General features: G+C 48.8%; 1 protein-coding gene across 2 annotated transcripts in view; it reads left to right on the top strand.

The window, feature by feature from the left end:
• Positions 1–882: 882 nt before the first annotated feature.
• NCK2 (NCK adaptor protein 2) overlaps positions 883–14,378 on the top strand; it is a 147,896-nt gene continuing 134,400 nt past the window's right edge. For both annotated transcript variants that reach the window (XM_045077614.1, XM_045077613.1), the window contains exon 1: positions 883–1,132. The gene's annotated coding sequence lies outside the window, so the exon portion shown is untranslated. The remainder of the gene's footprint in view (positions 1,133–14,378) is intronic.

Below are 14,378 nucleotides of genomic sequence, written 5' to 3'. Positions count from 1 at the left end.
ATGGGAAGGAGACAGGAGAACAGACATCTGGATGCCTGTGCCTGTTCTAGGAAAACTTGTCTTTTCCCTTCCTCTTGGGTTTTAATCTTCCTTATTTGTTTACAAGTAACCCCCTACGTGTGGCCAGGTGACTGGACCAGTCCCACTACCAGTGGCAGCTCCTTCCATGGTTCTGCCTGGTGGGCACGCTTGAGCGGGATAGTGGGCACGGGGGCGGGGGGGAGGGGAGGGTTGAGTTCCCTCTCTTCCTCTTAAGTGCTTCCGACGGGAATGATGGAGTACCAAAGTGTTTGTTTGGGAAAGTAAATAGATACAAGGCAAATAAATAAAAATGCCCAGAAGCAATTACAGAGAGGAAGTGACATTTTTATGTAAGTCACTTTTCTGATGGACCACAGGCCTGCTTTGCTGAGAGTGCCGTGGGAATGCTTCCGGGAGGGGGCCGGTCGCCAAACAACTAGAGCGTCGTGATAAGAAAATCAAACAGAAAGAGGATGGAAAGGGCACCCAGCAGTTACTCGAGGCTGGAAGTTGCTGCCTTTATTTTCTCTCTGTTTGGCTCACCCCCACCGCTGCCCCACTCCCGGAGCCAGCAGTTTGGGGAGCGGGAACCTCTCCTCCCGGTCGGCGCCGACCCCGCGCGCCCGCCGCGCCCGCCGCGCCCGCCGCTCCGGAGCGCCTAGTCTCCTGGCCCAGGCCGAGCCCGCGGCGCTGCCTGCGCGCCCCCAGGTGGGTGTCGGGTCCCCGCCGCGCGCGCGGGCCAGGGCCGGCCCCTGGGCGGTGTCGCGGCGCGGCCGGGGAGGAGCGGCGGGAGGAGGGGGAGGAGGAAGCGCGCGGAGGAGGCGGGCACAGCGCGCCGGGGGAGGGTCGCCGCCGCCGCCGCCGCCGCCGCCGCGGGGATCGTCAGGCCGGAGCCGCGCGGCCGAGCGGGCGGCAGGCGGCGGGGAGGGCTCGGCGGCGGGAGGCTCGCGGCGGCCGGGCCGGCGGGGTCCGCCCGGGCTGGCAGCGTCCCCCGAGCGGCGGGAGGAGGGAGCGGCGCAGACAAAGAGCGGCGCCTGGGCGGGCGCTGAGCGGCCGCCGCCCCGGGACCCGCGCCGCTGCCCTCCGGCCTCGGTGGGCGGCCCACGGCAAGGTAAGCGCTGCGGGCGGGCTCCGGGCGGGGGCCGCGAACTTGGGCCGCGCGGCGGAGTTGGCGCGCGCCGGGGGAGGGGCCGGGGGGCCGGTGCCCTCGGCGCTCCGCCGGTGCCCTGGGGCCCCGCCGCGGCCTGGCCCCCCGCGGCCGCGACTGCCGGGCACCTCCTGGCTCCGCACCTTCCCGTCCGCCTTCCGGGCGCCCCCCTTCACCTTCTCCGGGCCGGCGGGGGGGCGGGGGGCGGGGGCGAGGGCGGCGGGCGGATGCAGGAGGGCCTGGGCGGCGCGTTCCCGGGACCAGAGACCCCCCGGCGCGTGGGGCGGGGAGGCGGGGGGTGCGTCCGGCCTGTGGGCCGGCAGCGGCGGGCACCGAAGCGGGGGCCGGCGTGGGACCGTTCGGTGGCCGGGGTCGCCGTGGCGAGAGTCTCCGGAAAGAATAGCTCCGCTTCTCCCGGCCACGGCGCGGGGACGCGGGAGGCCGAGCGTGGCCCGGAGAACTTACTGTGTTTATGGCAACTATTTACGATCCCGCACAAAGCTTGCTGTCACATCGCATAAAGGAGGTCCTCGCCTGGGCGAGGGGCGCTTTGTGATGGGTTCCAGGCTCTGCGTCCTGTCCCAGATTTACATGACTCTCTCACAGACACCTGAAATAAAAGTTTCTCACATCGCTCTGCCCTCTCGGTTTATTCAGGGTGATTTAAGCACCGAGTGGTTCTGGAAGAATTCGGTGTGTGATTTTTAAGGCACTGAAGGTAACTCCCTTGTGAGCGCAGTTAGCGTGGCATTGTGTAGAGGTATCTAATTTGCAAAAACGCTTTAATTTGTAGACAATAACGATCGCTGAGGAAGGTCTGCGCAGGATGCCGGGCGGAGGGGTTGTCATTGACTGATGAACCGCAGGCACCTGACTTTAACTAGCAATTGTAACAGCTTCAGGGACAAAGCAGGAACGTGTATGGTGGGCCTCTCACTTCAGACAGTTCCGGTTGGCGGTTTCCCCTTTATTTGGTTTTGTTTATTTTGCCAACAGGTTTAAGGCTATATCTGCCAAGTTTGTGTCTGCATAATGGGATGAGCAGGCCCCAGCGCTGGGCCCCAGGAACCTACGAATCTTGCAGGCCTCCTCCTTCCATTGACCCAAACAGAAACTGTACCCTAGAGGCCAGTGGGCATTGACTTAGCCCAGGACCTGCAGGTAGGAGAGGCCCTTCCTGGTTCAGGCCCAGCCCTGGCTTCTGCCTTCTGGGAAGGGATTTGGGTAGGAATGAGAGTAATTCGGGTGTGTTTCATACCATTGCGTTTGATATTGTTAGCAGCCCTGCTTTTCAAATCTTCAAATGAGTGAAAATGAAATTAACCAGGGCTACTGTAACTTAATCAAAACAGATCTAAACTTTGCTTCTGAACACCTCTTAATGCCCTTACCAGGTAGGTGCTCCTAGATAGATGGGTAAATTAACAGGATTCCAGCATGTGCAGTGTTTATAGACCTAGAAGGGGAATGGTGGTAGTGAATGCATGGAGAGAAAATGGGCTTAACTGGGAGCTGGGGCTGTTGATGCAGGTGTTTGGAACAGGGATTTCCCAAGAAATGGGTGTTAACCAGGCTGGTGAAGCAGTGACCAGCTATTTCCCAGTGACCAGGGAAAATCCTACCTTAATTATTTCTCCTGTTGAGATTGGTGAGGTGTACTTTTGATGGGAGAGAAAGGCCGGATGTTTGTGGTCTTCTGGCTGCAACTACTTGGAGGCTGACATTGAGAACTTCAAGCGGTGGGGAGCTTGTGGAGAAGATGCTTGACTCTCCTTCCTCTCCGCTAGGCCTCATCTGGGCTCGGAGCTTCTCAGCTGCTACGGAAACACATGACAGTGTTGATCACCGAACTTAGGATCAAACTGGGTGGCAAATCAATACCGGTGGAACTGACCACTCCATCACCCGCCTCTGCCCACTTGTAGAGAAACTGGCCCCTATTTATTTATGTATTTATGTATTTATTTATTTTTAAAAGATTCTATTTGTAAGTAATTCTTTACCCAATGTGGGGCTGGAACTCAGAACTCCAAGATCAGAAGTCCCCTACTCCGCCGACTCAGCCAGCCAGGCGTCTTGAAATGGGCCCTTTTTAAATGGGTGGCCTGTTTAAGGTGCATTTCTAAGAACTGTGCTCAGTTTCCAGGCTTCGAGTTTTGCTTTATTACATGCTATATGCTTAACTTCTCTCCTTCCCTGAAATCTGTGACCCTACCCTGTCATTTGCATTGGGGGATTATTGAGGTTTTCCAACCGGCAGCAGATCTTATGTACACAGTATTTGAGAAAGGCATTATCATCCATATTAAATACACCGGAAATCTTCCTTGCATGTGCACAAACTTGATAACCTTTTGAAATACCCTAAAGACTTCCTGATTGCCTGGAATAACCTGGAGTCCTTTACTTGATAACTTGCATTAGCTTAATTTGCCCTGGCTAAATGAGGCTGTGTTGCTCTCTGGGATGCACATGCTTCCAATGGCCCAGACTAACTCGCAGTGTGTGCTGGGGGCAGAGAGGGCTTGTGGACGAGGTTCTCCATCATTCAGAATGAGGCCGGCTAGCTGAGGAGCTGAAAATTGCTTGCTGGACCTGCAGGGGAGGGCAGTGGGCAATGTTTGGGAAAACTAGTAAGCTAAACTTTTTTTCACAAATGAACTGGAAACTCCCCACGACTCACCCAGAGGCTTAGGGAATTAGTTTTCCCATCCAGAGGGATAGCAAATGGTACTTCCAAATGGTTTCTCTTTCTTCAGATGAGTGATGGAAACCTTTCATGGCATGTTTTCAAAGGGCCTAAGTTAAAAAGCGCTATCATGTGTGTTGTTAAATGCTTGAGTTCAGACAACTTAGAAAGAGGTCAAGACAGCCTTTAACTGGTTATCAAAAGTATGCAGCTAAAGTAAAAATAGTTTCCTAGTTCTTTAGGCCGTTTTAGTAACACAGTTTTAAAAATTAGACTGTTTTTTCTTTTCCTGCATTTTACTTTGAACAGATCTCAAAGTATGTATTTCTGAAGGTATAATAAACATTAGCAAGTTATATTCACTCCCCCCCCACACATACACACGTCACAGTTTGTCCTATGATTTCTTGTGTTCATACCTTATACGCATGGTTCCCAATGAATACTAACTAAACACGTGAATACCGAGTTCTGAGCATGTTGAGTTATTGGGGCTCTAGGTTCCCACGGAGATGTGAGTAATGAAAGATCTCCAGGATCTTTATACATCTGCTCAGAACCTATGACATTGTGGAAGGTTTTGTCCCCAGGATGTCCAGACAATGGGTGCATTTGGTCTGGTGGCCTCTCTATTTGCTTAGATCTTGGTCAGAAGAGTCATTTATAGTCCTGCAGCTAAACTTAAACCAAAAACCAAAACAAAACAAACCCAACAAAACAAAAAGCAAAACAAGAAACAAACCCGGTTGCATAACCACCTGTAGGTTTGGCTCCGTGCATATGCTTTTCAGTGGATTGTGCGTGCCAGCCTGAACTGGCAGCTCGGGGCAAAGCCTTTGTTGCCTGGCTGGGTCACTGAGTTTGTTAGTTCCACCTTACTTCTTCCTCCCCTTTGTATTTTTCATGTTTTTAAGAGAAGAAGCTTCCAGCACATTCCAAACTTAAATATTGCAGTTTCCTCTTGGTAGTTGTGCTGGTCAGTGGCTCATGAAGATCCGAAGTGCCGTAGGCAGATAAAAGTAATCGGTGTTAATACTGACATGCTAATTAAGGGTTTACAAATGGCGTTCCACACATGCCATCCTGTTTCATATTTGAAATAACATGGTAAAATGGGATCTGGTCCTTCTTTCTCCGTGAGGAGTCTAGAGCTCAGGGACAACAGCAGGGAGGACAGAGCTTGAACTCGAGGGTGGTAAGTGCTTCCCATCGGAGCCCTGTGCCCTTAGCCCTGTGGCTAAGCAGATGGCAGGTGGGGGACCCCAGAAGGGTGCTGGGGAGCTGTTTTTGTAAGGTTATGATGTGCTAGCTCGTCCCGCTGGGAAGCGGAGTGCACAGACCTTGCGTGGATGCCTTTGTCACGTCGCAGGTGCGACCAGGATCTCCGTGTGCATTGACTCTCTGAAGGTGAGCTGTTTCGGGGAGACCGTGTCAGTGAGCAGTTCGAGTGAAACTTTTATCTTCGCTTCGGTGCTGGGAGCCAGCATCACCCTAGACAGTGCCTGCAAGTGGAAGTGTGCTTGTTCTTGCTCACCGTGTGCTCTGGATACAGAAACAGAACCGCATAGGCCGGGTGCAAAACAGAAATTTGTTTCTCATCCTCTGGAAGCTGGGAAGGCCAAGATCAAAGGCCGGCTGTTTCAGTTCTTGGTGAGCCTCTCGTCCTGGCTTGTAGAAGGGCACATTCTTGCTTTGTCCTGTGTGTCCTCTCTTTTCTGCCTGGAGAGAGTCTCTGGTGGCTTTTCCTCTTACAAAGTCACCAGTCTTGTGGGATTAGGGCCCCACCCATACGGCTTCACTAAATCTTAATTACTTCCTCAAAGGCTCTGTCTCCAAATGCAATCACACTGGGGCTTAGAGCTTCAACATACTGGGAGGGGGCTGGGTCAAGTCAGTTCATACCAGTGTGTAACTCTGTGTTGGGAAACAAGACTGATCATCTTGGGAAGTCCTCTTGCTTCCTTCACCCAGATCTGGAATCTGGGTATTTGACGACACCTGCCAGGGGTGGTTACAGAGCAGAGGTAAGGAGGGGATGGCAGCTCATTCCTAGCCACACAGCCTCAGCATAGGGAAGGATCCTTGGCACCGGGCTTCCAGATGCTGGTCAGATTTTAGGTGGGATGATTAAGGGGAGAGAGCAGTGCTGACCTAATGCAGTTATGGATGCTTCCCCTCAGTGGAGGTAGGTTTTTTTTGGATCAGGATTGTGATAAAATATCAGATCTAGGGAAAGCACTGGGTTTGTATGACCGTGAAAGCGCTTCTTGGCCCTGGGTGAAGAGAGCAAAGTGGGAGGGCAAGGCCATCCCCTCTGGGCCTCTGTTGCTGTGACCCTGCAGCCTCCGGTTGTCAGCAGGGGTCCCTTCGGTGCTGGTGCAGGCCCGAGTTTGCTCAGGTACAGCCTGAGCGCTGTATGCCCGCTTCTGGCTCAGGTCAGTTTGGGTTGTGCAGGATGATGGCAGAAGGCAGAGGGAGGTCTGTGTGGCAGACAGCTCTCCCGCTCCGGATCGGTATGTTCATCGTTTATTCACTTAGTCTGTCATTCACGTGAATTATCCAGCTTCTTACTGATCGTGCCCACCTAAAACTCTCAGTTTCACAAGCAGATGTCTGCATGTCCACTGTCTCTTGACTTGCAGGCCTTCTCAGTTAAGAGCTCCATCAGTGACTCACTCAGTCATCCCTGAATACCCACCTCCCCCATCCCCAGACTTAGTGATCTTCCCACCGGAAGCTCTCCTGCCTCTGAGTCCTGCTGTACTTTTGATTTCCTCTTGTGCATGGACTGTCAGAGTCCCTTTTGATCACTCTTGCCGATCTGTCCGGCTCACCGCACTGTGATTCTAGACTGGCTCTGGTCCACATCAGACCACTGTCCCAAGTCCTCTGTGTAGCATGCATGGGTCTGCACACCTGGGCTCTCTTTGTGTTTCCCCCAGCTTCTAAATTTACCCCCCCCCAACCCCCGCCTCTGCCCTGTACCCTGAGCCACTATAGTCATCTGTGTCTAGACACTGAATGGCACTTTGCTAGCGGCGGTAACAAGACCAAAGTTTATAATCACCTTCGTTTCAAAGACTTGTGTCCACTGGGCTTGATTCAGTGTTACCCTTACACTAGTGGCATCACCGCATAGCTGCAAGCCTGCACCTCCAAACCTTGCACGCCCCTGAGGGGGGAGAGAATGGGTGCAGCACGTCTTGTGTGTCTGCTTTCATGTGACCTGTTTCCCCGCAGATGCCCTTTGAAGTGATTGTCAAGAACAGTGCTGTTCTGTTGAAATCTGCTGTGGGCCACAGTTGTGAGCCATGGACATAATTTTCAATGTAGCCACATTGAAAATTTGAAGCCCAACAAATAAAACTAGTTTTTGTAATATTTATTTTTTTACCCAAGAGCTCTAAAATATTTTTATTTCTACGTGTAATTGATAGAAAGTCTTATTAGTGAGATAATGTACATCGTTTCTTTGTGTGCGGTCTTTGCAATTGGCCGTGTTCTGCACTAATGGCCCATCATGTTCCTTCTTGCCCTGGAGTGGCCAAGAGCCCGGTGAGGCTGGTGGCCGCCATATTGCAGAGTGCAGGTGGGTCTAATTCTGATGATTCCATTTCATTTATTCTGTTCATTCCAAAGTTGAGAAAGCTAAAAAGACAGAGTGGAAACAATTTCGAATAATAGTAACGGCAATTATTATTACTCCCGAGTGGGAAAGGTGTAGTCCATGTAGTTACAGGGAATAATGTAAGATCTCATGCACTCAATTTTAGAGGCTAAAGTCAGATTCGATTACATGTAATTAAAATACTTGGTACATTTTACAAAGATTTTAAAATGTGTTTTGGATTCTAGAGGCTAAATTACCAATGTAAAGTAACTTTTGGGTATTAGGATTCAACCTAATTCTGATGGATGTGAAGTACGTGATTTATAAGTACTAAAGCGAAAATTGTATTTTCTTTAGTGATTAGTTTATCTGTGAACACATACACACAATCACACATTGTAATTACTGTTCTAAGTACTTCATACAAAGTAATAACTCAGTGAATCCTCTCAAAAATTAAGTGTTTTTTGTCCTTCTAGATCGGGGTACAGGGAAAGAGCAGGTTACCTTGCCTGAGTGTCCACAGCTAGAAAGCGGCAGGTCTGGAACTCCGACTCAGACCACCTGATTTCAGGGTCTCTGCTCTCAATCCCGAAGCTAGGCCACCCATCTTTTCATTGAGATGTATCTGAAAATATGTAAACAGTACTATAGACTTTTATTAGGTATAATATTTGAGAAACTTTGATGGAAAACCATTGATAAAGAGTGGAGCTTGGATATTGGTTCATTCTGGAACTTCTTTGATCAGCCAAGCAGTGGAGGAAAGTCTGAGCTTGGGAAGGACGGAACAAAGAGTTAGAGCCGCTCACCTGGCCATGGAAGGCTAGCTCTGCGGGGTCACAGGGAGCATGACTGAGCACCCTTGGCCTTGCTTCTCCTCTCGGCCCGTCCTTGCTGTATCCCTGAGGTCAGTGCTCCTCCGATGGGCAAACTTGCCAGTTCTGAGATGGACATCAGCATCGCTGGAGGGCTTGCCTTAAAACTCGGATGGTTGGACCCACCACAGAGGGTCTGATGCAAAGGTCTGGAGTGAGGATGCCCTCTTCTGCTGAGTTTTCAGGTGACCTGTGTTGGAATGGGCACCACACACTGAGAAGTGGCACTGAGGGATTTGCAGTAGGGCACCACTGAGTGAGGAGGTTTCCATGTTGAGTAGTAACAGCATTACTACAGTAAATTAACAGTAATTTAAGAGTGACCCACAAGCCTGCCTCTAGCACTGTTGGGCAGATCTGCGCACGAAGCCCCTCCGTATGTGTCTATTTGGTGGGTCCCCACCCAATGTCATTCACCGTGGGGACTGCAGAGAGAGGACTGGGGATTCTCTTGCTCTTCCACACGTAGCTCCTGTTTCCTTGGGATGCCTTTTGGGAGGCCATTGTCAGTTGCGGCTGTGTCTTAATGAGTTTCTGTGTAGTGAAGAGAAGGGAGGGAGGGAGGGGCCTGGAGCCTGGAGCCCAACACACCAAACGCTTTGCTTTGGTGCTTTGATGATGTCTGTGTCTTGAAGAATCCCAAAATGGTTTTGAAAATCTCCTTCTCAGATCACTAGAGAGGCCAGGTCAAGTGTCAGTCTGGATTTTCGGAAGGTTTCTGTTACAGGCTTCTGATGGGGGTGTTGACATTGGTCGCCATTCCAAGCCAGACCGTCCTTAATCTAACCTTCCATTTTGGGGAGACCCTTAGAGGCTGTCAGAGCGTTGGCTAACCTTTTCCCAGAGCGGGTAGCCCTCACGTGGAACGAAGAGTCTGGTGTCTCTGTTGGGGAGGCGCCTGTGTGTCTGTACCAAGACTTGGGAACACAGTGGTTTCAGAAGGACTACACCTTGAGCAGCTCCTCTGAATTCACAGGCTTGGATTTGCAGTCAAGTTGTTTCTTCTGTGGCCAGCTCTGTATGTATCATGTTCCAGGAGGAGTAGCGGCAAAGATTGCTTTACTTAAACAAGCATAATAATTCTCCCAGCAGTGGTGGGGGTGGCCAGCTAATAACTGTTCCAAGAAGCTGAGGTCACACTGAGATGCCTAGAAAGTAAGACAGCCACTGTCTTACCAGACAAAGCCCATCAATGTCGACATTGATTTTCCTTGGAGAATGTGCCTCAGTTTAATATCTCAAGAATTTTGGCTGAATATTTAAGGATGTCTGCAAGTCAACAAATAGTTTAATTATGTCACTCAGGAGTCGGGCTGCAGAAGAGAAGAAAGAGCAGTTGCTCTTTTCCGTTCTCGTACGTCCATTTTAAGGACAGTGACTTTAAAAGCTTGTTTTCCTATTTGCAAGTCTGTTGGTATTAGGGGGGTGGTTGGGAGAGGTCTGGATCAGTGATAAACAGCCCTTTTACTGCTCTGAGTGACAGAAGCCAGCTTGGGGATGTTAACATAAAAACTGCAAACTGCTTGAGAATTTTTAAGAGATCAAGAAATAACAAGGGATTCAGGGAGTTATTTTAGAGACAGTTTCAGGAAATTTGATACAGGCGAATAGTGAATTTTCATCAAACCACTTAAAAAAAAAACCTATTGAAGAACAGAATCAGGCAAGACGGAAAAACAGATTTTTCTTTCCATTTTCCTGGTTCTCCACTCCATGTTTCACCTTTGCACATGACTTACTTAATGTACACCACCATCCCGACCATTTATCTTCAAGTCTGTTTTCCATCTGTCTCCAGTACCTGCTCTTGGATGGTTTTTTCCTTTATGTGCTTCTGGTATAGCCTTCCTGGGCCATCCCTAGCTTGTAGTTCGAAGCTGTCCCTGCTACCCCTTTATTAAGCCATCTGTCCTGCTTTAGTGCCTTCCCCTACTTTTCTTAGTTGGTCTGTTTTATATGGTTCAGAAGATAAGACCCAGTGGTGACTGTAAACACACTTTGCCATTATCCTCTAAAAAAGAGAAAGGGGAGTGGGGATCACACACACTGGGCTGTCGTAATTTCCACTTTGGAGCTCACTTGATGTGTCACAGAGGAAGCCTCCAGTGTTGACTGCATCACTGCTTAAACTTGGCTGTGCCCTGCGCTCAGCTCTGGTCAGGAAAGCAGATTCCACCTGCCAAAAGAGAGAGGCAGATCCTCTTTTCCTCTGTGTGTCAGGCTGGTGGGGGTTACATGTTGGAGGAAGAAGGTAAGTCTTCAACGCCATGCACATTAGTATGTGTAAATTCCCATCCATTTTTGGATCTTACTGGCTATTAGGTATGGATTAAGAAATGAAAGCCTTTCCCTTTTACAAATACAGAAATCCCTTTTTTTTAAATTGTTAGTATTTTAAAAAACTTCATTGAGATTTGAACCTCCAGTCCCATATATAGATGAGTGGTTCTCAACTGGGGGTGATTGTGCCTGTGTAGACATTTTGCAGTGTCTGGAGACATTTTGAGTTATCTTGACTGGGCAGTGCTCCTAGTGTCTTAAGTGGCCAGAGGCCAATCGTCCTACAACCAACAGGACAGCTCCCATCACTGAAAATGAACCCGGCCAGAATTTTGGTATTTAAGCAACCTTGATGTCAGTGAATGCTTCTCTACTTTAACCCTTAAATTAATGGCACTTGTATTTTTTACACAGTTGCCCATATGGCGATCATTTTTTTTTCACCCATTTTTATAATCATGAAAATTATCTATTTAGAGAGTTAGACACTATTTATACATCTTAACAGTTATATAAAGGAGAAACCTACTTGACTATAAGGGACTAAACCACAGTTTATCTGTAACACCATTTGTGGTAAAATATGGCTTTTTCAAATTTTCTGCTTCTACATATTTGGACCATATAAGTATATAATGTTGATTTGTGGGAAACATCTTGAAATCTGGCTGAACTGTGATAAAAACATGCTCCCCTTAGAATGTCCACTTACAAGGAAGTAATGGGGTCCCTTCTCAATTGCATTTATTTATTTGAGGAAGAGAGAGAAAGCAAGTGAGCAAGTGGAGGGGTGGTGGTGGTGGGAAGGGAAGGGGCAGAGGGAGAGAATCTCAAGCAGACTCCCTGCTGAGCACAGAGCCCAAGGGTGGGCTTGATCTCAGGATCCTGAGATCATGACATGAGCCGAAACTAAGAGTCGGCTGCTTAACTAACTGAGCCACCCAGGTGGCCCCCGCAATTGCTCTTACTAAGTAATCAGTTTTCAGAGGTTGGTCCATTCAAAATCTTTTTACGTAGCTGAGAATCCTTTCAACTGGTGACTGTCCATAGGAAAAAGGTTTTTGTTATTACTAAACTTCGTAAGATTCTAGGTTCAACCTGATAATCTTTGAGTGGGTCACATCTGTTAGCTTTCAAGTGTTTCACTCCTGCCTTTGTATAGCTCTGAAAAAATAAACACTTCAGGGGAGAGCGAGTAAAAATACCACAAATTAGACCTTATCCAGGGAAACGGAAAGAGAAAATTATAATTTGGCTGTTAGTCTCTGTCTGGGTTAGTGGCAGAGCTGCCTATTAGCCAGCCCGGAATATGACGTTGATGTCCACACTTTTTTTTTTTTTTTTTTTTTAAAGACTTAAACTCCCACTTGACCAAGTCCGATAAGCCCAGGAATTAAGAGGGCTCTCAATTAGAAATTTCCTTGGCTTTATCTAGATCTATTTTGTATAAATCACTTCCTGTTGTACTGCTCTTCCTTTCTACTTTTACTTTGTTGCTTCTTATCTTCTTTCTTCCTGTGCAGTTATGGGGATAAACAAAAAATCAGCACTTTGTGAGTTTTTGAATTTCTGTTGGTGAAGATCGTTGAGAGCACGATCAGTCTTTTCTTTTCCAAAATGCTCCCATCCTCCGTGGACTGAGAAGGGCCTCTGAAAAGTTGATAGTAACTCTTTGGACAGACTCAAGCATTCTAGGTATGAGGTCTAAAACAGTGTAACATATCTCATTGTTCTTTGCCCAGGCTGGGTATCATTGGATTCTTCTAGCCTGGGTGGAGGGAGGCAAATGTTGTCATAAGCTCTTGTGTAAATGAGGAGAGCGCAGGTCACGGGACAGTGGCTGGCCACCAGGGGTCTTGTTGTGAGTGGCCCAGAGGAGCCTGGTAAGGCCCACACTCTCAGCAGTGCATTGGGTCTGGGGTGTGTGTGAGCTGCTGGAATCCAGAGCTGCGGATCCCAGCTGTCCTTCAGGCTTTGTGTGCACGTCTCCTCCCTGAAAATAAAAGGTTGGCCTTCCGGTAGTGACTTCTTGACTTTTAATTATAATAGGAGCTGGAATAACACAGTGTGGTCCTGAACTTCATTAACAGCTGGTCAAGATTTGAACTGCAAAAACACAGCTTCCTCTGAGGAGTGGAGGTGTAGACTCCTCTCCGCCTACTGCTTATTTGGCTCAGGTCGTGCAGCAAACCGTAACCTCCCAACCTCTGTTTTGTCTTCTGTGAAACAAGGCCATAGGACTCCTGTTTTTGAGAATCTTGTATGGGCCCACTGTTCCCTGTTGAAAAATTTGAACCGCACCGTGCCTTTTCAGAGACGTTTCTCCCCAGGAAGGGGGCCCAGCTGAGTTCCATGGTCAGTTTTGTTGCTCTTCCTTTTTGGTGAATGGGGTTTGAGGATGGCAAAGGCATATGCGCAAGCGTAGAAAAGGCTGCGTTATTCATGCTCATCTGACCCACAGACTGGACCGCCTTCCCCATTTTGCCCAGCTGCATGGTCGCGCAGCTCGTGCTTTGGAGTGCCAGCTATGGGAGAGGCACTGTGCCGGGGGCTTGGGACCCAAAAACTGGCCATCTGGGATCTTAGAAGCTGATGCAAGCTGGGCTCACTGGTTCCCACTTAGCTCGCAGCCCAGCTCACTCGCCTATGAAGTGACTGTTCCCTCTGTGTGGGATCTTGTAGTGGGTACAAGGAGGCATGCGGGGGAGTCCCCAAGGCCAGGTAGACCTCCCTGCAGTTCCAGGGAAGGATAGTGTTTTCTTTGAGATTTGCAAGAACTTCTTCGCTCTGCACGCGGCCCCAGAGACCTTGCCATGGTCCCACTTGCCAGTTGTCAACCTCTGTCACCGCTGCCACTGGGCTGGTACGCTGTTCCCGCTTCCCAGGAAGGGCACTGTTCTTGCAGGGCCTGGCGGAGGCTCGGGCTGCCCCTTTGCTTAGGATGAACACTTGATTTGGGGGGGTCAGCTAGTCCCTAATTTTCAGAGAATGTGAACTCTACTTATATGTTGTTTATTTGCCCGAGACTTTAGATCTTAAAAACCGGTAAGGCCAGGCGCCTGGGTGGCTCTGTCATTAAGCCTCTGCCTACAGCTCAGGTCATGATCCAAGGATCCTGGAATCGAGCCCCGCATTGAGCTCCCTGCTCAGTGGGGAGCTCCCTACTTCTCCCTCTCCCACTCCCCCTACTTGTGTTTCCTCTTTCACTGTGTCTCTCTGTCAAATAAGTAAGTAAAATCTTTAAAGAACAAACAAAACTAAACAAAAAACTGGTAAGGCTACTTTTTGGTGCTTTTAAGGAAAGGCTGGCATGGGGTATTACACTAATACTTCCTGACTCATTTTTTTTAATTGGTAATGGCATAAATGCATTGTGCCATTACATTTTAATCCAGAAAAGATTTATTTAGTCAGATTATTACTTCACTTGGGTTAGTAATGAGTATTATAAACCACTCCTGTCCAGGCATTTCCCAGTCTTATTTTGTATCCTACTGATAGTCTGGTTTGAAGTGTGTCTCCTTTGAAACTTAAGTTCTTTCTTACTTCATTATAGATGTTCTTTTTGTATATTTTAAATGCAGAGTTTCAGATTGTTGACTTCTGCTTTATCTGGTACCCAAATCATTGTGCCATTTGACAGCGTGTTGATATGAAACTAATTTCTAAAGGTGGGCCAATTTCGTGTTTCTGTTCTCACTCTGGTTAGTGTCTAGAAATAGCTTAATGGTGGCATGCCCAATAATTAAAATC

Source organism: Mustela putorius, unplaced genomic scaffold (assembly GCF_011764305.1).
Source record: "Mustela putorius furo isolate JIRA1106 unplaced genomic scaffold, ASM1176430v1.1 tig00000224_pilon_pilon_pilon, whole genome shotgun sequence".
Classification (NCBI taxonomy): Eukaryota; Metazoa; Chordata; class Mammalia; order Carnivora; family Mustelidae; genus Mustela; species Mustela putorius.
This window is presented reverse-complemented; position numbering and strand designations above follow the sequence as displayed.